Raw genomic sequence first — 26,878 nt, 5'->3', positions numbered from 1 at the left:
GATTATTGGTACCTTGATGGTGGGTGAGGTGTGGTAACATGTATCTGAAGAGATGTGATCCTTACCTCTGAATCAAAAACAGTGTGGTAAACTAATGTTGCCTCAGTTATAAAAAAAACTCAAACCAGAAAAATTTACCACCAAAATCATGTGTAAATATGGAGGGAGAAATTCCAAAATAAGGAAATGATTTGCTACTAAGCATATTTAAAATGTTATTTGATGTTGTATTTACTTGTATCATCACTTTGGCATTGTAGAGATGGAATTGCAGTGATGAACACAGTTATTATTTTGATGTTATCTCACTGTATTAGGTAGCCCAAATGTAAATGAATGCTATGTTCTATTTCATGCTTTTTGACATAAACATTTATTCCACCTAAATTATAGATTCGGTACTTTTCTATCCACAAGTTCTTATCATCAAAGATCTGTTGAGCATGAATTATTTTATCTTCAAAATAAATGTTGACTTACAATATCTGAGAACCCTTTTTCCCATGGGTATAAGCCATAGGTGAACATTGTGATTGTCCTTGATTAGAACATCTTTAACATGGCACAGTGGCTTAATCATTGGGCCTCTAGAAATCATATATTTTCTTTTAGAGATCTCAATGAAAAATATTTTTGCCTTGTATTTAAATAAGAGTAGAATTCATACCCTATCACTATGATATTTTGAGTCCAAGGGAGATAGGCTTAATCTTGCATTAACCATTTTTGTATTAACAAATAAGGGGAAAGATATTATTCTCTCTACTCTTCCTCCCAAATGACTCTGAAAATTAAAGTCATAAATAAAATGACAGGAAGAAAAAAAGATCAAATTTTCAACAGAATCCCAAAACAACTCATGTAGACTATGTGACTGTCTGCTTACTGTAATAGAGAGATTAATAAAATTATTCCTCATTACTAAGACATGTGAATCCCTTAATATATTTAACTTTTCCATAATATGCTTCTCTTTGACTCAACTGACCTTGTAGCAGATGTCCGCTGTGTGCCTTTTCCTGAATACCAATTATGGATTTAGTAATGTTACTGCAATCATTGACTCATTTTTTTGAATCATAAAACTATAATAGGAATGTATGCTGAGACATATGTCAATCATAAAGGTCTATTTAGATGTTTTGATGTAATTGTATTTTCCTAACAGACCTATGAATTGTTTCCAACTAAAATTAAATTCTTAATACTGCACTTATAAAGCTTAAAAAGCCAACAAAGATGTTACTTGTGACATCTTGTAGTGTCACTACAAAGTGGGGAATGCTGTATTTAGAAAGACAGTAAAAGAGCTGAAAAGTAGGTCATGTAATAGATTTCTAAGGATTATCTAAAATATTCATATTGACTTTTTTGAAATCTCTGATTCCTTTGATCTTTATTTTTAATATTTTATTTTATATAATTCTTACATCATTTTTCATTTTTGCACAATGTATGCATTTTCATTTTGATTATATTCCCCATACAATTGCACCCCCCTTATTTTGACCCTAGTCCTGCCTCTCCCTACCCCCTACCCCCGCCCCTCCCCCATAGTGTGTCTCTGGTTTATAGTTGCTTGTTGATTTTGATTTTTACTTTGTATTAATTAGTCTTTTTCCTGGTCCCTTATTTAGGTTTTCTTATTTCCTGCTATGAGTGAGACCATCTGGTATTTTTCCTTTTCTTTCTGACTTATTTCGCTGAACATGATCCCTTCTAGCTCCATCCATGTTGCTGCAAACTGCATGTGTTTATCTTTTTTGATTGCTGAGTTATCTTTTCATCTTTAAATAAAAAAAGTATCAAGAAAAATAAATAAAACAAAAATTTACCTAATGTATTGGTAATAAAAATCTTTGTAGGGCCTCCCCGGTGGCACAGCGGGTTGACCGCAGTGCTGTGAAGCTGTCCACAGCCTCTGTAGTGCAGGTTTGATTCCCGGCTGGCTAGGAAGATACCAACATGGCGTGGCAGACCTCCCCTGTCTTGCCCACTGCTTCCCTCAGCAGTGTTTTCCGTCTGTCTTTTCTGCTCCCTGCACTGTCTCTAGTGAATTCTCTCACTGCCCCACATCTCTGGCCTGTACCCCGGCTCTTGTATAAATAAATAAATCTTAAAAAATAAATAAATAAAAATCTTTGTAAATTTTAGTATATGCACTTATATAAATAGGGATATATGCACTCATATAGATATTATATAAACATTTATTGTGCAACTTTGTGCTATAAATGGTAATAGATTATATTTCCAAATTCAATTTCTTTCCATTGAATTTTAATCTCTCAACTCTTCAGTTACAAGTTTTTGAATATGTTTTGTTTCATCAGCTTGGATTTCTAATCCTCTTCCTTAATGAATCAACTCTTCTCTCCTATCCATTCTTCCTTCTGTACATGCTATTTACCTCCAAAATGTTAAAGAATTTCTGCATTCTATCCTTGAGTAAAGTAGAATTAATTACATGGCCTCAGAATAAAACCTTTCCACTAAAAGATAACCCTCTGCATAATTTTTCCCAAGTGGAAGGATATATTTAAATCTATTAGGGGGAAATGATGTCCTGAGCTAATCCCATACAGGCTTTGTGGACCCCACCCCAACTCCAGACTAAAGCCATCAAGACATTGGGAAAGACAAATCCCGTCACCACCAAAGGGAGGGTGGCTGGGACCTGAGGGTGGAGTTGGGCAGCAAGGTTGGATATAAAAACCAAACACGTGGGCCTTGGGGAGGCTCGCTATCTCTCGCCTCCTTGCTTCAGGGCTCGCGGCCAGCTCTCAGAATGCCAGTTTGGGATTCCTGATCAGCGGATCGGGTAGGACTCATTTAAAACTTTGTCTCCCACTTTTCTCCCTGAGCTGTACATTTCCTCATTTCCCCTTCCCTTGTAAATAAACCTTTTATTAACCTTTAGCGTGTGCCTGCAGTAGAGCATTGATAAGTCTTTTTTTTTATTTTTTATTTTATTTATTTATTTATTTTTGATAAGTCCTTTTAAGCGCGCGGGTGAGGACCCACAGTCAGGCACCCCGTTTTGTATCGGGGTTGCTCTACAACAAATCAACTCTGAGTTTACAGGTTACATTTTAATTACTTTTAGAACATCTTTATTTGAACATGTTGACACCTCAAGAAATGAAACTTTATAGAATTTCTTCATTTATATATTCTTATACATCACAGTTTATGACTAAATATTTTCTGTGTCTATATGGATGTAGCTTATAGGTATCTTTCAGCTTTTATCTCTTATCAAATCATGTCTTTTCTTTCAAAAGAGAAAATAAGGATCTGCAAAGTATATTAAGAAATTATCTCATTCCAACCTGTTTGCCTTGGGAAAATGAAATCCTCTTAGATAAATGTCTGCCTTATTTTTAAAGCTCTCCAGGGAACGAGTCTTCTGTCAGTAACCTGTTTCCAACAAAAAGTCCCTCATGTCAAAATGACATGTCCTCTATTTCCATTTAGATATTCTAAGGCTCTTTCTATTAAAAAGTACTCAGATGAGTTCATAGGCTCATAATACAATATTAATTTCCAGTAATATTTCTGCTAGTGATTTCTTAGTATTCTTTAATCTTTATTTTTGTAATTAGGGAGATTATAATCAATTCCTGATTCTTTCATTTTATATTACCTGATCATTTCAAAACTAAGTATATATTAACTAAAAAGTGAGAGTGTTTGTTCATTTTAAATATTATGGGTTACTCCATTTTTTTTTTAATTTACTGCTTATGTTATCTACCCTGGTCTTATCTCTTCTCGAGTAGGCTATTGCAAATATTTTAGTGCATTTTATACTTTTATCACAGATTATTAATGTGCTCTTTAAACTTTCCATAGGATTCATAATATTGTTGTGCTTTACCTAAGAAAAGAGTATCCTAGTATGTATTATTTGAATAGATTCATATTAAAATTCTTATAAAGGAAATTAATAATTATCATTCATTATAGAATTCGTACATAAGACACAGAAAGTCACTGACATATATAAGTGTACACACACCCACAAGGAAAAGCAGACAGTGCTAATCTATCTTAATAGCTGTGACTACAAGCTTCAGACTCAAAATAATCCTGAGTGACACATATCAAGGACGACATAATTGGGCTCAAATGAATACATTGGAATACAGAGACTCCTATGCTTTCGATAGATTAAAGTCTAAGGACTAGAACATTATAATGCAATGTGATTTTATTTGCCTAATGCATTTCATCAGCAAGATAGTAAACATTACAATACTTACTAGTCTTATTACATTGTTTAACATACATGCAGACATCTAAAATATGATATTTTAGATTTATTATGAAAAGAGGAACTATCAAGTGATTCTATTTGTACAAATCTAGACAACTTATCAGTTTTCTCTCTTTTTTTTTTTTTTTTTTTGTGATCTATAACTAATTGTATCCCAGAACTTCAACTCAGATTTTTGAAAATCTGGTTGCAAACATAAAGACTGAGATCTCACTATAATTAGTGTAAAAGCCAGGTAGAAAGAACTGCCCAGCGGGGCATTTCTGCTAAAGCATTTATCTTAATGTAGAGATACATTTAATAGGACATTGAAAAGTTTTGTGAATGTACGTAATGTCTTTACTAGTTGATGCATCTTCAATTTTTAACACAACTGTCTAGTCAAATTTTATTCAACATTATGCAATAAATTTTAATCAGTTAATCTTTTCTTTTTAGTTATTGAAACCCTCCTTAAAGAGTCATTTGGTTTTATTAAATGCAGAAATGTGAAATAATTAATTCTAGGTGAAAATTTCAGCCCCAAATGTGGTTCAAAGAATAACCAGCACCCTGTCATAAAGATGTCTTAATGAGATCATCACTCATTCTCACCCTTCTCGTCACATTTCTTGGTTGTCTAACTTTTTTTCTTTGATTTTATCTGTTCACTGCCCATTCTACATTGCATTTTGGCCAAGAGTGTCAATGATTTTTAATTGTCAAACATAATTGGAATTCTCTGTCCCTATCCTATAAAAACTTTCTAGAGTAATTGCATTATGTATCACTTCTCAAAAATATCTTCTACTTGAATTTGTTCTATTATGTCTTATATTGTTCCGAATGCTCATTATAAGTCACTTTAATTTTCTAGATTTCCTTGGCTAATACTCTTAAAGCTCAGTTTTCTTATTTTTTATTTTTTTTAAAGATTGATTTATACATACAATAACTGGAGCACAGGCCAGAGGCATGGGGGCAGGGCGAGAGGATCTACCAGAGACAAAGTGGGGACAGAACAGGCAGATCTACTGAAATGCACTGCTAAGGGGAGCAGAGGGTGAGTCAGGAGAGGTTTGTGGGTAGCTCACTAGCCGGGGATAGAACTCGTGCTGCAGTGGCTGCTGATAACTTCATAGGTTGAGTCTTAACTCCTTGCACCACCAAGGAGGACTGGTTTTCTTAATTTTTCATGCTGTACCTTATCTGCCTTTGTTTGACATGATGGATTTGACTGGTTTCTCTGTTGCTAATTTTGTGTATATATCAGTGATTACCAAGTATATAATAGCTTGTCATCATTCATTTTTTCACTTGTATTTTTAACCAGCTGGTTATCTCCAAGGGGTAGCCCATGAGGCAAGAGATGAAACAGCTTGTAATTATTTACCTACAATTTCCTTCCAATCTCTCTATTAAAGTAGCAGAGAATATAGACTAGATTCGACTGTCTCTAACTTCTGGGCACTTATCAAGAAAAACAAAATGTCTGTTTTAAAACATCCAGAAACATTTTCTTACTTTATGAAAATAGGACCAGTATTCCTTATTTATCCTGCCTTCTCTTTGTTCTCAGAGTATTAAGTTCAGTGAAAGTTCTGGCTTTCTCACAGATGAGGAATCAAGTTATAACTCATCCTCTTTGCCTTGTGGTACTCTGGAAATTGATAAATGCAAATATTTCAAATTGAGATATGAAAGATTACTTTCATAATGTCTGTTTCAGAATTGTGTCACAGTTTAATTTTAAGAAAATACTGTATTTCTATGGGAAAAAAGCACAGGGACACAATTTGAAGAGTACTAGGTTGACAAGGTAAGAAATGGAAGAGGGGTCATGATTCTGGATAGGATATAGTCATGATAGCAGATTGACTGTAAGTGTTGAGGATTTTTTCCTGAATAATGATCAGTTCATAATACATGTTTTCAGTGGTTTGTTAGAAACATAGATTAGTGTAGTATTTGATTTAACAGTGCTAAATATTAGCAAAGGATAAAATGAGTCTAAATTTTGGCTGAAACAATATAAAAAACTGAAGAGATCATAATGATCTGAACAATGGTGAATGGTGAATAAAGAGGACCCTATAGCTGATATATACAGGGAAGATTAGAATATAGCACAGCATACATCTAAGTAATCCTTAAAAATGCTCAGAAATTTTCAGGAGAAAATTTCAAGGATTCATTGAATGCAAACAATATGTGGGGTTGACTTATAGTATTTGGATGCCAATAAAATGTTACAAGAAGTTCTACCAATTAAATGTGCTAACTCCAGCATGTCATCACTGTAAGTTATCCCCCATCAACTTTCCCTACCTAGTTGATCACAGCCAATAATTCAGCTTTTTCTTTTTCTGTGAATGTTTAATTTTAGTAGTTTATAATTTCTAACTAAGGATAATGCATTGTGATGTAGTTATTTACCCTGCTTTTATTTTGTCTCCTCTTCGCTATTTTTTAAAGATTTATTTATGCATATGAGAACTGGGGTACAGGCCAGAGGTGCAGGGGCTGAGAGGATTCACCAGAGACAGAGCGGGGAGCAGAACAAGCAGATTGACAAATACACAGCTGAGGGGAGCAGTGGGTGAGACAGGAGAGTTCTGCTGTGCCATTTGTGTAGCTCCCTGGTAGGCCTGGTACTGAACTTGGCTGCAGAGGCTGTGGATAGCTTCACAGTAATGTGCTTAACCCCTTGCACCACCAGGAAGGCCTCCTCTTCAATATTTTCACCATATTTCTACCAAACACAATTATTTTTACTCATAAGATTGAATATTTTAATTGTCAATGCTGCTGCATGAGATTCAAGTTATTTCACAACCTTTTGTAATATACCTGTTTGGATATATTTCACCCAAATCAGTCCCAACACACCCACACATATAAATACACATACTCTTCACTTCATCCAGATTGGTCTGCAAATTATCCATGAATTTATTATACCTACTTTCTTTTGGATTTTGTACATATTAATTTCTGTATCAGGAATATATACTGTTTGGAATTATTACTCTTCTTTATTCAGTAAGACCACATCACATTTGATGTGCAGACTTCCCATGTCTCTGAGGCAGATTTAACTATACATTATTCTGTTGTTCTTGATTATCTGCTATCATTTATTCCACGTAATTTTATTTCATTTGATTTTTCTCTATGTGTAAACTTTTTAGAAGAGAGAGACCATGAATTATTCATGGTAATAACATCAGAGACAGGCATATGATTGATGCCCAATAATTTTCAGTTACAAAAATAAACAATGATTAAATAAATTTATGGGACAATAATGTATTTCATTGAAGATTTGTAGGAGGAAATAATTCTGTTGCATGCACCAATAAAAGGGACTTTAATATGTTTCTTCTTTTTATAAACTATAGAGGATTTCCATACATTCCTGAATTCTCACATGTGAATAAAAGAATAAGCTGCTTGAATTTAAAACACCAAGATAATTAGCATTTCATTTGCCCAGAGAGGAAATAAAGGTCCTAGTTCATTCACTGCAACACTGATTTGGCACATTCCTTGTCTCAGGAGTTAGTAACAGAAGGGCACAGATTATTAAACAAAGTGCTCTCTACCCTATTTCACCAATTATTTAGTATTTATTTCCACATTAATCCTCAAATATAGTTTCTCTCTCAAAAATTCTATGAAGCTTCTGCCTAGATAAATTGTGTATGTCAGAGTTCTTAATTGGAAAAACACACTGTAGCTAAACAGATCAAAATAATGACTTTCAGTATGTATTAGGTAGGTCAGGGAATCTCTAAGGCAGATAGCAAGTTGGACATTGGGAATTTAAAAGCTGTATCACCAGAACCATGCCCAGACCTCACAATAACCTCCATTTAGCTCACAATAACACAGAAATGGGCATATACACTATCTCCCCATACTGGGACTGAACTCAGACCCATAGCTTTTATCACTTCTACCTCTGAAGGCCAAAGTGTCCTCAGCTTCACTAACAATGGGTTCTGCACCTGTCATTTCTTTATCTTGCTTACTTCAAATTGAAGTATTTAGAAAATGTACTTGCATGCTAGAACCTACATGTTGTTTCCCACCCCTAGCTGTAGATCAGGCTTGTGTAAAAATTTCCCTTGGCTGATACTAAAACATTACAACAATTGCCTAAAATTAACACAAAATTATTTTGGAGTTCTGGATTTCAGAAGCTCAAAATGGGTCTTGGGCTATAACCCTTCTTGCCTCCGAAGATTCATCACCATCTCACATAAAAAAATCATTCATCCCATTCCAAAGTACACAGATGTTGCAACTAGTACAGTATCATCAACATTCAAAATCTCATCAGATTAAATCCCATAACCTAGATCACCTTAATTTTGGATAGATGAGTCTCAGGGAATAAACCAGACAATGTTATTCCTCTCCATCTGCAAACCTGTGAAACTCAAGTAAGAAATTGGTTTGGTAGCAAAATGCAAAGGTGATGTAGGCATCACATCACATCCACAGGCATTCCTATTTAAAATGAAAGAAAACGAAAGGCAAATGGAGTTATCTAAAACAATTTAAAAATCCTATTGAACAAACTCCATTTGTTTTGAAGGCCTGGGAATAATTAATTCTTAGTTCTGTTGTCTGAATTATCCCTTCTTCTTCATCAATGGTAGCATGTGTTTTCCCTGAATAGTTTTATTCCCTGGTACTGCATGCAGAATTTTAGAGGTCCATCAGTCCGAATTTATCTTCTCTCAGCTCCCTTTACTGTAAGTTGGCAGTGATTCTGCCGGTACAATTTGAGTCTCCCTGGTATGTTTTGTTATGTTTTATTTTGTTACAGAGTGCTATTGTATGCATGTAGACAAGCATGCAAGAGTGTATGTATGTTACTGGGCAAGAGGTGCATCAAGTCATTTTAGTAATTCCACTTCTAATATTGATTCTGCTGTGATGACTAATGGGCCCATGAATCATTCATTGAATCTTTTCAAAAACCTTCATATGGGCCTCCCTGGTGGCACAGAGGTTGAGCTCTGGGTTGCGAAGGTGCCCGCAGCCTCTGCAGTGCCAGTTCGATCCCTGGCTGCCAGCGAGGGTCCCACATAGTGCACAGACCTCTCCTGCCGCACCCGCTGCTCCCCTCGGCAGTGTATTTCGTCAGTCTGCCTGTTCTGCTCTCCGCTCTGGCTCTGGTGAATTCTCTCACCCTCCTGCATTTCTGACTGTACCCAGTGCTTGTATGAAATCAATAAATCTTTAAAAAAAAAACAAAAAACCTTCATATGATTGAGAACTGTGATCTTTTTATTGTTTTTGGTGTTACTAACAAGCCACCATTGTTAGAAACACACGTGTTATTTTTCTTAAATAAATAGTGCTTTCCAGATACTGAGTCTCTCAATTTTAGCAACTTTTAGAATCCAAGGTACACTGAGAATTTCAAATTAGAGTCCCAGTTCATTTTTATTTAAAATACTTTGCCCCAACTTATCTTTTTCATCTCAAATTTTACTATGAACAGAAGACACTAGTCCATATCCTTAACAAGTTGTTTGGGAATTTCCTCAACAAAGTATTTAATGTCAACACTTGCAAATTTTGCTTTTTATAAGCTACAAGACAATTCTGCCAAGCATTCTGATGCTTTATCACAAAGATCCCTTTTCCTTCAATATCCCATATAATATGTTGTTTATTTCCTTCTGTGACTTCAATTGTAAAATCTTTAACTTCCATATTTCTACAGAAAAAAAGTTCACAATTATTAAGCTTTTCTGCCAGGTGCTTTAGGCATTTTTTATCATGCTACTAAGTTTTTCTGAATCCTCCTTAGCAGAATCATTAAAATTGATATTTCTGGTAACAGTCTCATAAAGACAGTCTAGTCTTTTCCTATCAAGTTCTTCAAAATCCTTTCAATTTTAATTCATAGCCAGTACTAACAACACGTATCCAGGTATTTGTACCACCACCATTCCAGGTTACAAAGTATACTTGGTTAATAAAAAACATTCAAGAAATATTAATTCTTTCTGTATATGAGTTCACAATATTTTTATACATTTATTTGCTGCTTGAATTTATTTCATCAATGTCTTAGTTTTCATTGCACAGATTTTTAGCCTCCTTGGTTAAATTTATTCCTACTATTTTATTGTTTTTAATGCTACTGTGCTTGGGGAATGTTTTCTTAATTTCTCTTTCTGACTGTTCATTTTTAGGGTATAGAAATTGAACTGTGTGTTGATTCTGTATCCTAAAATTTTACTGGATTAATTTATTCTAGCAGGTTGGGGTGGAGTTTTTAGGCTTTCCAAATGTAAATCACAGCATATGCAAATAGAGACAATTGTAAAATTTCCTTTCTGAATAAGATGGTCTACATTGCTTTCTCTACATTTCTTTGTCTCTCTCAGTAACTGTATTGAAATTTGGAATCAGCATTTTAGAAACAGAGCGGAAAATATTATTGAAAAAGAAAAAAAAAACTTCATATGTAAAGCAGTAATTAATACATGCAGTGAATTAGTAAGTATATAGTTAAAAGTCTTACTAAAAATCTTCAGATTATAAAATTTCAGAAATCCATAGTTGCTTGGACTATAATTACTCATGTTTAACTCTGCATAATTGCCAGGTAGGAAATATTTTCAAAAAAATAAAAAAGCAGAGAATTTGTAAATCTACAATGGCAATCTATATTTAACATGAGAATGATTCTAGACTCTCAGTGTTTTGACCATACCTCAATTTGAAATTATTGTATATGAGAGACCAACTATAAAGACTTAGCTTTATACTGCTAACAGAGGCAAATCTAAAATCTAAAGCAACACACCTTAGAAAACAACTCTCAGGAACAATAGGCTTCTCTGAAACTACTTATTAAATTAATTTATCTTTGCTTGGAAACCTATTTGTGTGGAAAATAATTATTTCTGTTTTAAAGGAAGTAGTTGCTGGGCCTTTATCCTTAGAGAGATGCCTTTAAAAAGAATTCAAATATTTGTACTGGATAATCCAACAAAAGCCCAAACTATTTTTAACAGCTCTAATCTGAGGCTAAATTCCAAACCCAAAGTTCTGAAAAAACACCCTTGAGTTTTTGTTGGTTTGTTTGTTTTGTTTAGTTTTGATTTGTTTTGTTTTGTTTTGTTTTCCCAAATACCTGAGTGCCTTAAGATGATAAATCTATGAGGAAGCTTTCGACAAAACTCCCCTTATAAATGGGGACAGTATTGCTACACAACAAAATACTCCAAGACTGAAAAATGTATGAGAGATGTATTAACAAGAAATTGGTTACCCAATTATAAGGCCTGTTTAGGCAAGTTGAAATCCGAAGAAGGAGTCATCGGAGGCATACTGAATCTCTTGAGCAAAAACTTAAGCTGTTGTAGACAAGAAGAATGTCTTCTTCAGATAAGCTTCAGCTATGCACTTAGACCCTATACTGATAGATTCAAGGTACATATGTTACCTGGAGTAATCTCCCTTACTTAAAGTCAACTAATTAGGGAGTTGAGTGACATCCACATGTTAGAGCATTGCCTACAGTAGCGTTTGGATAGCAGGGACTATATAACCTCCCCAAGTTGACATGCCAAACTGACAGTTACACAGGGCAGGCAAGTTTCCTGCTTTCCACCTTGGGTATCCAGGACTCAAAAGAGAACATAATTCTCAATCTCAGGAAGGATATACAAAAAGTGCTGGATGTCCTGAACATAGGACATATGAACATTATGCAAATTCATAATCCATATAATTTCCCCCCAGGTTTCCTTTGAAGCTGTTAGAGACACGTTCCTTCCTTGATGGTGATTTTATCTTTCCACCATTATTAATATTGCCTTCTCCTTTTCAATTTTACATTATTTTCACTTTTTCTTCATTTTGTTACTTTTAAGTACTTATTCCAGTATTCTATCTTGCTATCAAAATTTGTTTCCTAGGATGCCTCATGCTTTTTCTTTTTTTAAATTTTTGTCTGCCCTCTGCCACATTTCCACGCTTTAGGAGCCCCCATTCCATTATATCAAGGACTGTATAAAGAATCCATGTGATGTTGATTTATCACTTTTTGGCCTTTTAGCTAACATGAAGTGTGAGTTCTATTGATTTAAAATCAGTAGAGTCAAATAATCATACAAATGAACTCTGCATATCAAGATGGAAATAAATGGTCACAGCAGATGAGACACTAATAACTAGGATCCCACCAACTAAAATTAAGTTTAATTTCAGAAGAAACAAGCAAGAGTCAAAGCAGAACAAAACTTATTTGATCTTGTCTCATCAATGAAAAAAGTGTTTGAGATCAATGTAACACTTTATAAAATGATGACATCTTTCTTCAAAGACGAAATACCATTATCTGTGAACATTGTCAAAGTTTAGCTTTACTACATACCCTCATAATTTTCTTTATAATACATAAATGAAACTATAAGGAATATTTTGTATTGAGTCATATATGTTCAGCTTTGCTATTCATAAGGTCAAAGTTGATATGGTTTCCTTTATGCTCCTTTGAAACCAGGGTGTATATAATTTTTAATATCTATTCTGGTGCTGAACTTTGGAGAAACACGTTTAAAAATTACTATCCTCTGGAAAGGAAGAATGTAAAATGAATAAAAATTACTCAGGTGAATTGCTTCTACTATTGAATCTTATGAGATTCTACTAGCAAATCTTAAATTGTATTTTATGAAGCTTGAACATCCTAATTTCAGTGATAAAATGTATATTCAAGTATTTTTAAGTATCTTTTCCATGTCCCTCGGCAGAGTTCCAGTTCTGTGGGAACATGATGTAATCACATAGAATAATAAGAAAACAATAGTCACAGTAATAATAAATTTCTAACCTGTATTTTCAAGATAAATAGAATCAGGAAAATTATTCGTGGATAACAAATTGTGTCCAAACGTTGCCCAAAGCAGAGTCCCACAGCAAACCATAAGGTGATGTGTGGTAATGTAAAATAGAAGTGAATGGGATTCTAGACAAGAGGCCTGAAAACTGGAAATTCAGAAATTGCTAGAGATACTGTAGTGGCCAACCAAACCAGATACAAAATGTTAAATCAAATACATTGCTGGGCTCCATTACTATGACCTTAGTGAAATTACTGAAGTATGACTACACATAGGTGGTTGGGTTTCTTGCAATTCAAACCCAATCTGGTATAATTGGATTTTGGTGTGATGACAAATTTCTCTTCTGGTTTAAATATCAAAGGGGAAAGTTCCACGGTACTGGTTATTCTAGGAGTATTTCCAGTTAGCTGATACCCATTCTGTATATCCAAACCAGAAGAAACTAGGGAAAGGTACTATGAGGATTTTGCCTCTACAACCTCCACTTCTCATATTGAGACTGGAATGCTTCATTGTCCTATGGATTTTTAGTTTTCTCTCCATTTTCCCTCCCAAGCGGACATCCAATTTTGCATAGGATTAAAGAGAAACTGGAGCTAATTCATCATTATATATTAATTTGTATTATAAAGTCTATGTTAATTTATATTTGTATTGTAAATCATATAATTACAAGGTTTTACAATGTTTACTTCCAGAAGGAAAAGGTCCCACTGGAAGATAATTACTGGATTTAGGACCAATATTCAATTTAGCAGGATTTCTAGGAAAGCAAGGAGGAATACTTGGAAATTGAGGATTATTTCCCAGAGGTAGCAGATTTGAAGAGTTTCAGCAAGTAATAGAATTCCATTAAGTGAAAGCATGTCTTGTAAGAAAAAAAGACTGTGGGATGTAAGCATGTCAGAACTTTTGGTGTAGTATTCCTTTTAGGAGATTTCTCAGAACTGGAAGTGCAATATTATTAAGTCCTTTGCAGAAACAAAAAGTAAACCTCTAACTCAAGAAGCTTGGAAAGCCACTGTGGATAAGTACTATCAAATCTGCTGACTGCTGCTCAGCCCCCTTGAAAAATTATTGACTGGAAGCATAACTAGCAAAACCAGAATAGTCTCCATTAATTTGTGATATGTTAATTCAAAGGATGAAAAGGTTAAATGTTGTGTCACATGTTGATGAAAATATAATATTCCAATTTAAAAAATTAAAAAATAATAATTAAAAAATTAAAATAATAATTAATAATAGTAGTAATGGGGGCTTCCCTGGTGGCACAGGGGTTTGAGTGCAGCACTGTGAAGCTATCTGCAGGCTCTGCAGTGCTGGTTCGATCCCCGCCGGACATGGAGCAACCCACATGCGGGGCAGACCTCTCCTGTCTCACCTGCTTCTCCCCTCAGCAGTGTATTTCAGTCATTCTGCCTGTTCTGTTCCCCACTTGGTCTCTGGTGAATCCTCTCATCCTCCCGCACATCTGGCCTGTACCCCGGTTCTTTTATAAATAAAATAAATTTAATAATAATAATAATAATAATAATAATGAAGTCTTTCTTTAAAGGATATAAGAACAAGAAACTGCAGAGATTTAAGAACAAAGAGAATAAATGGTCTATAAGACAGAATACATTAATAAAAACTAGAACTGGGCTTCCCCGGTGGCTCAGTGGTTGAGTGCTGGGTTGCGAAGCTGCCCGCAGCCTCTGCAGCGCCGGTTCGATTCCCGGCCACCGGGTGAGGGTCCCACATGGCACGACAGACATCTCCTGCCGCGCCCACTGCTCCCCTCAGCAGTGTACTTCGGTCCTTCTGCCTGTTCTGCTCCCTGCTCTGGCTCTGGTGAATTCTCTCACCCTCCCATGCTTCTGACTGTACCCAGTGCTTGTATGAATGAATAAATAAATGAATCTTTAAAAAATAAAAAAAAATTAACTTAAAAAAAAACTAGAACTGGATCAAAAATGTGAAAATATTCTGTAATGCTAGATGAAAACATGGATGGAAAACTTAGTAACTGTAAAACCCCTTTCCAGCTATGATTTATAATCCAGAACCCATGAAAGAACAGGTGAATAAATCAAAAGCAGATGCAGAAAAGCTACAGCAAAAAACAAAGCACAGTGACTAGTAGTGGTGGCACAAGCACTTTGAGGAAATGGCACTGTTTGTAAGTGGTGGACAGTAGGCGTGGTACTTCTGAGCAATCACTGCCCATCTCAGAGTGGGGGGTCAGTACAGACTTGAGTAGGGCTTTGGGGGGAAGGGAGAACGTGAAGTTTGGCATGAGAGTTCTTGCCAGTATGTGGGAAGGTAAGAGATGTAGAAACCCATAGTGACTTGGAGTAGACCCAGGGCAAGACCCCCAGAAACGTATGGTTAATCACTGCATACCAGATGTAAAATGTTAGTAGAAAGTTCACAATTGCATCTACTTGAAAAGATTAAACAATCTGTCATTCCAGCAAGGTGTGTTTCAAGGACAAATCCTAAAAACATGGATGTCCAAATTCATATTTTGCAAGAGATACTGATTATATAAAAGGTTTCTAGAGGTGGAAAAGAGTAAGTTCAACAATTATATATAAAGGGGCTCAAGTTATATTGAAAAGTTGAGAAAAAAGACAAAGTTATGTGGCTCTTAACAACTAAAGATGTTTAAATTGGATTCCAATAAGAAAATTTAAAAAATGATTTTTGTTACATATTAAATATGAAAATCTCAAATATGGCAGCATGTACTTAAGAGAGACTTGAGGAAACATTATTTCACTCATTGATAATGAAGGTACAAACTTCTATCATAATGGAAGGAAATTTGGCAATGTATTATAAATTTTCCATTTGACCTTGCAGTGGCACTTCTAAGAATTCATATGTGTTTTGTAAAACAAGGGCACAAAGCTAATCACTACAGCAGTACCTATAAAAGCAGTGGAGCTGAGAAAAATCAAATGTTTATCAATAGATACTGGTAGGTTAAATCAAGGTAGATTCACAAAATAGAGTCACCATATATTTGTCTAAGTAAAATTCACAAAGATAAACTTGGCAAATCTACTGTTGCAGAGTTGTGACCTCTAAGATGATTATTTATGAATGAGAGAGGAAAATACCATTTTAAACATCCAAGAAAAATGTTTTTCTTTACATATATATATATATGTGTGTGTGTGTGTGTGTGCCATTTGTGTATAATTAAAACACTGATATCTTAAACTCTCCCAAGCTGAAATGAATGTTAAATTCAGAGATTGATTTTATAAGTAATTTGTGAATGTTGTCTTTGCATTTTAGTACACATATGCATTCATAAGTCAATACTATTAATATAATTTAATTTTTTTTTATAAGAGGGTCTCTCCCTGGTGGCACAAGGGGTTAAGCACCACACTATGAAGCAATCCGCAGCCTCTGCAGTACAAGTTTGATCCCCTGCCAGCCAGGGAGCAACCCACATGGTGAAGCAGACCTCTCCTATCTCATCCACTGCTCCCCTCAGCAGTGTATTTCAGTAAATCCACGTGTTCTGATTCCCACTCTGTCTCTGATGAATCCTCTCACCCCCAACATCTCTGGCCTGTACCCCTGCTCTTATATGCATAAATGAATAAAAATCTTTAAAAAATAAAAAATAAAAAAATAAAATTTTACAAGAAAATTCTAACCTATGTATTCAGTATTATTTGCATTTTGATAGAAAACTAAAGACAAGTCATCACTGTTCTTCATTCCTCTCAGTAAATCTGTGGAAGATGTCTGACTATATTTTTGACTCCTGGACAACTGTCTTTCTACTGCCATACAGGAGAATTCCTGTGTTTTTGACAAAATATGAACCACAAATAAACCTAAATAATTTTTATAAGCATGTCTTTCAGATTAACTGAATATAGCTTCTGTTTGTAAACATGTGGGAACCATAACAGAAATTCTCTAGCAAAGATATATATTAATAATACATATTTTTGTGAATATTAATTCAGTCATTTTCTTTGTTTAAATATTTTATGTATATATAATCATATATCTGATAATTATTCAAAATTCAAGCTGTCCTTTTTTATAAGAAACTTGAGAGGATTTCTGGGAACATGTGACTTGCAATGCCTTCCTGGAGGTAGAGTGTTATTCCCTATTCTACTGAATTTCGATAAACCTTATAACTAATTTAGGCCAATGAGAGCAAACATAGTTATAGAGTGTCTACTCAGAATCTATAAGAATTTTATGACAATACTAGCTCTTACTCTTTCTCTTGACTAAAGAACGTTTATGGATTCTAAGGATGTTGCTCCTTTTACTGTGTTTTGGAATAAAAAGAAATTCCAGTTATACCCAAAATGGAGCAAAGCTACAGCCTGAATCCATCTTAGCCTGAAGTCCAGCAACTGCCTAAAGGAAAGATGCTGCCAACCTACAACTATACACTGTGTAAGTGAAAATTAAATACTCAATTTAAGCCTCTATAATTGTAGGCTTCTTCATTTTTACAGCGTTTAGTAATAGTATGATTTTATTCCATTCAAGGAATCTCATTAAATACTGCTTTGAAAATGCTTTCAATTGAGTCTTATGTCAAAACAGTAAACATATGCATATACTGATGCATAATTTTGTCCATTTCTCTTAAAAATATTGTATATATACCCCATGTAGTCAGTATTTATTAATTTCTGATAGTGTAGTCAACTCTGCATTTTCTGCTTGACAGTTTCTTCTCTTTTTCCAATTCCAATATTTGTAATATGAAATAATAGTCATAATAGTTTTGTATACTGGGAAAATAAGAGAGCTGTTATAAATAATTAATGAAATGTCAACTACTTAATGAATTCAGTTAAATACATAACCACCATGCAAGACATGAGTTGGCAAAATGTATTAACATTTCTGAAGAAACATTGAGTCACTTAGAAAAGATGTTTGTCTGATATTAATTTATTCAAGAGCAGAGTCAAAGTGAATATACTGGCAAAGTCTTTGCAAAGAGAAAGAACATTGTAACTGATGGAGACTTGGTATTTCATGCATTAATTCAGTCCGTGTTTGTTATAGAATTGAACATATTATGCCATTTTAGCTAAAAACTGTTAAGCATTTGATTGATCTAACTCATCTTCCAGTGTCACTTTTACAAAGTAATTGTAATTCTATGTAGATCCACCCAGGAGAGAGGTTGGGGAGCATTCACTGTGTCTATAGACATGTGTATTATGATCGCTGCATCAGCTACTGTTCAGTTTTTATAAAAACATATAAAACTGAACTTGGTCAGTGTGATTTTCTTTTTCTCTCTCAGAAATAGAACAGTTCCCACTGTTTGATTTTAATATATTCAGTAATGCTGCTATTCTAGATGATATTTTAAAAAGCATTCAATAGTTTTGTGAACAAACCACAAAATGTCCTTATGGGACTTAAAGTTCGCCAAGGTCATGTCTTACTCTGAATTTACTTGGAGAAAGCCTATTAGACTTCTCTTTTTGGGATATCTCAACAATTTTCATCTGTTATAGTTCTGATCTGTTTTGTGACTAAAAAGATGTTTTTATATTTTTTTTATTTTTTGCTTTTTATTTTTTTTAATTTTATATATATATTTTAAATAACTTTTCTCTTTTGCACAATGTATGCGTTTTAATCTTGGTTATAGTCCCCATACAATCCCCAATGCCCCTTGTTTTGATCCTACTTCCCTCTCCACACACCCCCCCCCCGTAGTGTGTCTCTGGTTTATAGTTGCTTGTTTATTTTGATTTTTACTTTTTAATCATCCAAAACATACCATGTAGGAAAGCCTGCTGAAAAGAATCAATGGATTTTCAACTTCCTATAATCCTAAATTTTATCTAGTACTTTAAAGTTTGAACTCAGATAGTGCCCAGTTGGAAATTATCTTAAAAATATGTTCTGTAAGAAGGCAGGTTAGTTCAGTTATTTTACCAGTATTTTAGATCAGCATAGGAATTACATACACTAAATGTCCAAATATACCTGAAAACCTGAAGTTTGAGTGTCCTTTGGGTTGGTTTTTCTTTCCTTCCAGGATTCTTGGAAAAGCCCAACATGAAAAGAAATCATCATTCTATAAGTTTTTATTGAAATCCATTAGAAGTATTTTATGAATGTCCTACCAAGTATTCATATAGTGAAGAAGCCATTAAAAACACCCATGACAAATTAAGCTGAGAAACAAAATAGCCTAGGTACAATGAAGTTTAAGTGAAATTGGTTTTGAAAATAGACCTCTTTGGAATCCCATGTCTGAAATTTAAATATCTTTGTATTTTTGCAAGATTCATCATATCTGCTTTCCAAGTTTTGATTTCCTTATTCAAGAATGGGTTGCAATTACCTGTAATTGTGAGAAGTGGGATTTAAAGATTCTAGTGAAATCTTGGTACACAGTAGTTTAATAATTTTAAAAAACATGTATTATTTGATTAAAAACGCCCCCTGCTACTTCACTAATTTATTTATAAAAGTATGTGACATGGGAGGTATTCTATGTGTGTATACAAGAGCCATTTAAATAAAGCAAGCAAACAAAAGAAACTTGATTAAGTACCATGGAAGTCCAGGAGTGAATTCTAAAATGAATAATATGTGATAAATAATGGAAACTTCCCAGAAGTGCAATTTTAGAACATGGAAAATAAATCTATTGGATGAAAATATAGGCATGAGTAAATATTGGTTCCAATTTTAAGAAATGGTCTTTTTATGGTCATATGTGTTAAGAGATAAGGTGGAAAGTAAGATTGGAAAGTAAGATAGGGATTCCTTACTTAATGATCTAAAATATTGTTATTAAAGTTTTTCTACTTTGTTCTAATAGCACCAAGGAACAACCACTAATTTTTAAGTTTGGAAGGACATGATAGAACTATGAATTCAGGACAAAATGTCCATTTTCTATGTCATTTCTGGGTCTTTGCCCAGAAGATGATTTCCAAAAATGGAATGGTCTTCTTTGCTTATTTTGAATATCTCATAGCTTCCTTCAAGGTCATGCTGCTGACTGTATAATTTTTCTAATAAACATTTGAAGGAAAAATATGAAGCAGGAGTGAAAGTCACTGGAATACTTCAGTTCCTCAGAAATATCTTGTGTTTTAAAGTGTTAAAAAGTTTCTATCAAATCAAATAATGCTTCTTTTCTCCTTGAAACATTATTACTAATCTACTAAGACTGCCTTTTTCTTATTTAGGATAACTAAGACCCAATATTAAGTAGATGGCTAGCTTTACACATTTTATACTTAAAATACTAGGGACGAAAATCTCGATCTCCTGCTACAGAAGGTTAAAGGTTTCTCTCTGCAGGTGGAAATTAATTGTATTGCCCCCAAAAAAGACACTCCTGAGAGAGAGTGCTCAAATTCTGGCAATAAAACCCAATTCCCACATTCCATTTTCACTTTACAGGGAGGCAGCTTCCCTTGGTCCAAGGATAGCATATTGTTCACATTTTAAAGCTTAACTCATTATTATAACAGTGCAGTGTATTGTGACTGACTATGCATGCTAATAGAGCACTGTTTTGAAGCAAAGATATAAAATGTCATTTTCTAGAGTTTCCACAGTTGTTACCTGCTTTTTTGTTCCCCAAAAGGAAACCCATGGATCCTATTGCAAGTACAGTCTAGGAAATAATTGCTCAGGTACTTACAAAGAGACTTTTATTTTTTTTAAATCACTGCTACTTCAAAACAAGTGATAGAGAGCCCCCAATAAGGACAAGTTAAAGCTTTTTCATGTTTTTAATTTGTTATGGAGCAAGCAGTAGTTCTTAGATGTAATTTGTATAGCTTTTCAAAATTATAAATTCACTAAAATATAATTTATTGTAGTGCTATTATCAAAGTAATATTTGCATTTTCCAATGTTGTGGTAACTTTCATATGTTTATTTCTAGAAGTGCTATAATTCAACTATTACAGTTAGCATATGGCAAATTTTAGTTTTTTATTTATTTTTAAAGATTTGTTTATTTATGCATGTAAGAACTGGGGTTCAGGCCAGAGGTATGGGGGATGAGAGGATTCACCAGAGACAGTGTGGGGAACATAACAGGCAGGGTGACTGAAATACACTGCTGAGGGGAGCAGCAGGTGAGTCAAGAAAGGTCTGCTGCACCATGTGGGTAGCTCTGGGGCTGGGAATCAAACTTGTATTGCAGCAGCTGAGGACAGCTTCATAGGTTGCATCTTAACCTCTTGTGCCACCAGGGAGGCCCATTGAGAGTTTTTTAAAATGTGATATGAAAGTCAATATTTTCTCCACCGTATGTATCTCCAGTAAGTGTGCTAGAATATGTGGAAAGATTGTTCTTTCCCCATTTACTTGCCTTTCCTGAAAATGAGTTGGGTCTATTCTTGATTTGATTTTTTTATATCATTACATGGACTTGTATATATAAAACTTTGACATTATTCCAGTATGGTCATTATATTAGCCTTAGGAAAAATCAAAGAGAATAAATTCTTCATTTTTTATTCTATTATTTTAAAAATTGTGTTGACTATTAAAGCTAACTTGATTTGCATTCAAGTTTAAGTTTGTTGATTTTTGATTTTAAAAAATCCCTTTAGCATGATGCTGGAAGACCTACTCTAAACACTTATGAGTAGAAAGAAATAAAAGTCATCTAATTAGGAGAGGCAAGGTAATTATCTCTATCCAAAGATCTTATCATTGAAATTCCTAAAATCTCCACACAAACTGTTAAAATTAATAAAGAAATTCAGCAAAATCATAGGATACACAATAACAGGTAAAAAAATAGTTTATGTTTCCATGAACAAGCAATGACAAACAAAATGGAAGTTAGTTATGAAACAATCTATGATAGATAGCATCTGGCCTCCCTGGTGGCACAGGCTGTTGAGTGCAGCACTGTGAAGCTGTCCACAGCCTCTGCAGCACAGGTTCAATCCCGGACAGCAAGGTAGATACCCACATGGTGCAGCAGACCTTTCCTGTCTCGCCTGCTGCTCCCCTCAGCAGTGTATTTCGGTCAGTCTGCCTGTTCCCCGCTCTGTCTCTCCCGCACATCTGGCCTCTACCCTGGTTCTTGTATGCATAAATAAATTTAAAAAAATATAGAATAGCATCAAAATACTAAAATACTAAAGAATAAACTGAAAGGAAGCAAAATACTTTTATACTGAAAACTAAAAAATACTGCTGAAAGAAATTTAAAAACAAAAAATCATTGGAAAGATGTTCTTGGATTGGAAGATTTAGTTGTGGTAAGATTTCCTCACTACCAATGCAATCCTCATTAAAATCTGATGTTTTTTTTTAATAAAGTTTTTTTTGTTTTTTATTTTTAAGATTTATTTATTTATTTATTTATTTATACAAGCACTGGATATAGTCAGAAGCATGGGAGGGTGAGAGAATTCACCAAGAGTCAGAGCAGAGAGCAGAACAGGCAGACTGACAAAGTACACTGCTAAGGGGAGCAGCAGGTGGCAGGAGACGTCTGCGAGCCATGTGGGACCCTCATCGGTGGCTGGGGATCAAACCAGTGCTTTAGAGGCTGCGGGCAGCTTCGCAGCCCAGTGCTCAATTGCTGCGCCACAAGGGAGGCCCTGATGTTTTCTTTTTTAAAAAATTGAAAGAAAAATCCTAATATATCAAATTCAAAATCACCAAAGAGCCATCTTAGAAAGGTATGACAAAACTGGAGACCTCGCAATTTTTCATTTCAAAATATATTTCAAAACTAAAGCAGCTACTTCAGCAAGTTATAGACGGCAAAAAATTGTACTGGAAAAATTGGGTATCAGTATGCCAAAGAATGAAGTTAAATCATTTTATCTTACATAATCTTACTCAAAATAGATTGAAAACATGAATGAAAAAAATATATTTACTTTTTCTATATTTTCTAAATGATTGGGAAAACCAGTATTTCTTCCAATTCTGAAGTTGGAATTTTCATTACAGAAAATGTTTATCAAAAATTCAATGTTTTGGGCCTCCCCGGTGGCGCAGTGGTTGAACACTGGGTTGCGAAGCTGCCCGCTGCCTCTGCAGTCCCGGTTCGACCCCCGGCCACCAGGCGAGGGTCCCACATGGAGCACAGACCTCTCCTGCCTCCCGCTGTTCCCCTTAGCATGTACTTTGTCAGTCTGCCTATTCTCTTCTTTGCTCTGGCTCTGGTGAATTCTCTCACCTTCCCTCGCCTCTGACTGTACCCAGTGCTTGTATAAATAAATAAATAAATCTTTTTTAAAAATAAATAATAAAAATTCAATGTTTTTAAAAATATACAATGCCAATCCACATTATTATTTGCATGTGTGTGTGTGTGTATGAAGTTATGGTAATGTGTTTCTTATAAAGAATTTCTCTATTTCATCTCACTTGTCAAATTAATTACCAAAAGATGGTTCATAATATTTGTTCATTTTCCTCTCCCAACCTTGACTTTATGTGCAGTTGAATTCACCCATTTAAGTATACAGTTTGATGTGTTTGGGAATTTTATGCAATGGTTTCAGTGTTCCATTGTCAAGACATAGAACATTTTCCTCATCTGTGGGACTCCCACACCTGTTTTTATTCAATGTACTCTCCTGGACCCTGACTCCAGGCTACCAAGTCACCTTTCTTTTGCTAAATTTTTGCCTTTTCTGGAAATATGTTTAAATTAAATCATACGGAAATATCACAAATCATATTCATTTATAAATGATATCTTTGCTGTTTTTGTTTTTTCACTATTATTAATAGCATTGGTATGAACATTTGCATCTGCGTGCATATAAACAAGTTCCCATTACTCTTGGGAGAATATTGAGTAGATTTCTGATTAGAAAACATATGTTTACCATATATTTATGTCATATGTTAAACTTTCAAACTGTTCCAAAGTGTCAAATATGGACCATGTTGCATTCCCATTGTATTGCAAATGTATTATTTATTTCTATTTTTAAATTTTAATCATTCTAATTTCTGCACAATTATATCTCTATGTGGTTTTAATTTGTGATTTTCTTATAGTGTCACCTTTGCACATGTTTGATGTATATTTGTATCACTTCTTTTGTAAAGTGCCTGTTTAAAGTATTTGTTGTTTTTTATTGGATATTATTTTTTATGATTATTGAGATAGCCAGCATTTTAAAAATAAATTTATAATTATATATACATATATATGTATAGTTTGCGTTTGTACTGATTGACTTGCCTTTCTGTTTTCTTAACTGCATATTTCAAAACCACATATTTGCAAATGTATATATATATATATATATAAATATGGATGTAGACATATATATGCACATATATATGGGTAACCTGTTGTTCTAGCATCATTTATTGAAAAGACTATTTTTCTCCATTGATTTACCTTTGCACTTGTGTTAAAAATCAATTGACCATAAAAGCATGGGCCTACTTTACATGAATTACTGTGGTCTATTGATTTTAATGTTCTCTTCTGTCAATATGTTCTTATTCAACATTTATGGTAAGTATTGAAATCAGGTAATGCAAGTACTTGAACTTGTATTTCTCTATTTAAATCCTCTTTAATTTTCTTGGCAATGTTCTGTTGATTTCATTGTTTAAGTTCTGCATATTTTTCTTTAAATTGATTCCTGACTTTTTTTAAAGTTATTATAAATGGAAATTTTTTGATAGTTTTATACATGTCTTATCAAATGTGAAGGTAGATAGCCTCTTTTAATTATTATGGTAATATTTATTTTCTCTTTTTTAAATAATATGATGACATTTTTATCCTTTCCCCTATTTATTCAAAAAACAAATTTGATTTTACTCATTTCACTTTAGATTTATTTAATAAATGTTCACACATATCATTAGTATTTTATTTCTATTGTCTATTGTGTGATTAATATAGTCTTCATTTTCTACCTTTATGTTCTTGGGAAGTAGATAATTGATTTTGAACTTATTATAATATAAACATGTACATTTTTAACTGAAGGTTGCTTGAATAGCCCTCCACCAAATAATAATTTTATTTTAATTTGTTCAAGTAATGTTTGATGCTGTTTATCTTTGATACATAATTTGTCTAGAATTCAGATATGTAGATCTTTCTTTCAATGTTTCACTTTTTGTTGATTTCTAAATTCTCTGTGGTCAGAGCTCTGTAGAGATAAATGTTCTCTAATCAGTGGTGTTTCATAACTGACATATATTCTATTTTAGTGCTAGTGCCATGTATAGTAGGAAAAATTGTAAATTTGTAGAGTCTGAAGTTTTGGGGTTCTGGGGTTTCATAAATATGAATGATATGAATAATATTTCATATGTTCTATATTCATACTGGAATTGTGTAAAATTGCTGTATTAACCACCAATATCTAATCTTTTATTGTTTCAATGAAATTTGTATTTTGCTTACCAGAATAATCTTCCTAAATTATAAATCAGTCCTTGTCATGCCACTGTTCAAAAACTTTGATGCATTTATTCTCCATATATTATAAGAAAGGCTTTCAGCATAACATTTACAATTGAGCCTCTTCAATTCAGTTGTGTTTCTATGATCCTTATACTGATATCTCCATTTATGGAATATTTCCTGCAGTTTCACACCTCAAGACATAAGCTTAAGTTATTGCTCTTGGTGGAAACCCTTATCTCTCAATTTCTATCCTTCTCATTTTGACCTCGATCAATTTATTATTTAACTGATTCTCTAAGAAGACTTTCTAAGTTACTCCATACCCCTGAGATGCATTTAAACTTGCATTGATGGTATTTGCAGTGATCTCCCTAGATGATAACCATATTTTTGAAAAAAATCATAATCCTCAGTATTACTTAGAGTGATGCTTAGAAAATAAATGGCCTATAAATAATATGTCCTGCTGTCATTTCCCCATTATCATCATTGTGATGATAATATTTAGCTTGTCTGCCTTGCAGGATTGTTAGATTTTAAATAAGGTACATTTGCTGGTAAGTATGATAAAAGTATATCTGTGTTATACACTATGAAGTCATTTCCTGAAAAAAAGCATATTCATTTTGGAAACTATGGTAGACTCAGTAAGGGGAATTTTTTGTTGAATTACTGTTACTGTATATAATATCCTCTGGTGCAAGCCTAGACTTAAGCTTATCTGAAGAGGTATGAATCTTTTCCTATGAATCATATATATTGTAAATGGATATTTCCTCAAATAAATATTTTGTGTGTTTATTAGTATATTTTTGAATGACAGAAGTTATTAATCCCACCATGGTGTTGCAATCTGAAGAGTGCCATGAATCTTCATAGGGTATTATGGCAAATTGATGTTAGCTGGACAATTGCAAGGTAGGCAATATACAAAATATTATCATTTTAACTGTCTTTAATGCAACATACCAGCCTGTCACTTACATGTACAATTACAACAGCTGATTTTTGAGCATCATAAGCACTGTTCCACATTGTGAACATTTTCAATTATGTTTTTTTCTTTATTATATACTTTATGTAATAAAGTTTGAATTTTAATATATAATGGGATCAACATTTACTTTTTAATTTTGTATTGAGATGTAATTGATAATATCAGGTATACAATATAATGATTTTACATTTGTGCATATTACAAAATAGTCAAATAAATCTTGTTACCAACCATCATTGACACAGTTAAAACTTTTTTCTTGTGATTATATATTTAAAGATCTTTTCTCTTAGTAACTTTCAGATATATAATAGAGTACTATGAACTATAATCACCGTACTGTACAA

The sequence above is a fragment of the Talpa occidentalis genome, unplaced genomic scaffold (genome assembly GCF_014898055.3).
Source record: "Talpa occidentalis isolate TD23 unplaced genomic scaffold, MPIMG_talOcc4v2.1 talOcc4.5, whole genome shotgun sequence".
Taxonomy (NCBI): Eukaryota; Metazoa; Chordata; class Mammalia; order Eulipotyphla; family Talpidae; genus Talpa; species Talpa occidentalis.
Note: the sequence above shows the minus strand (reverse complement) of the source record.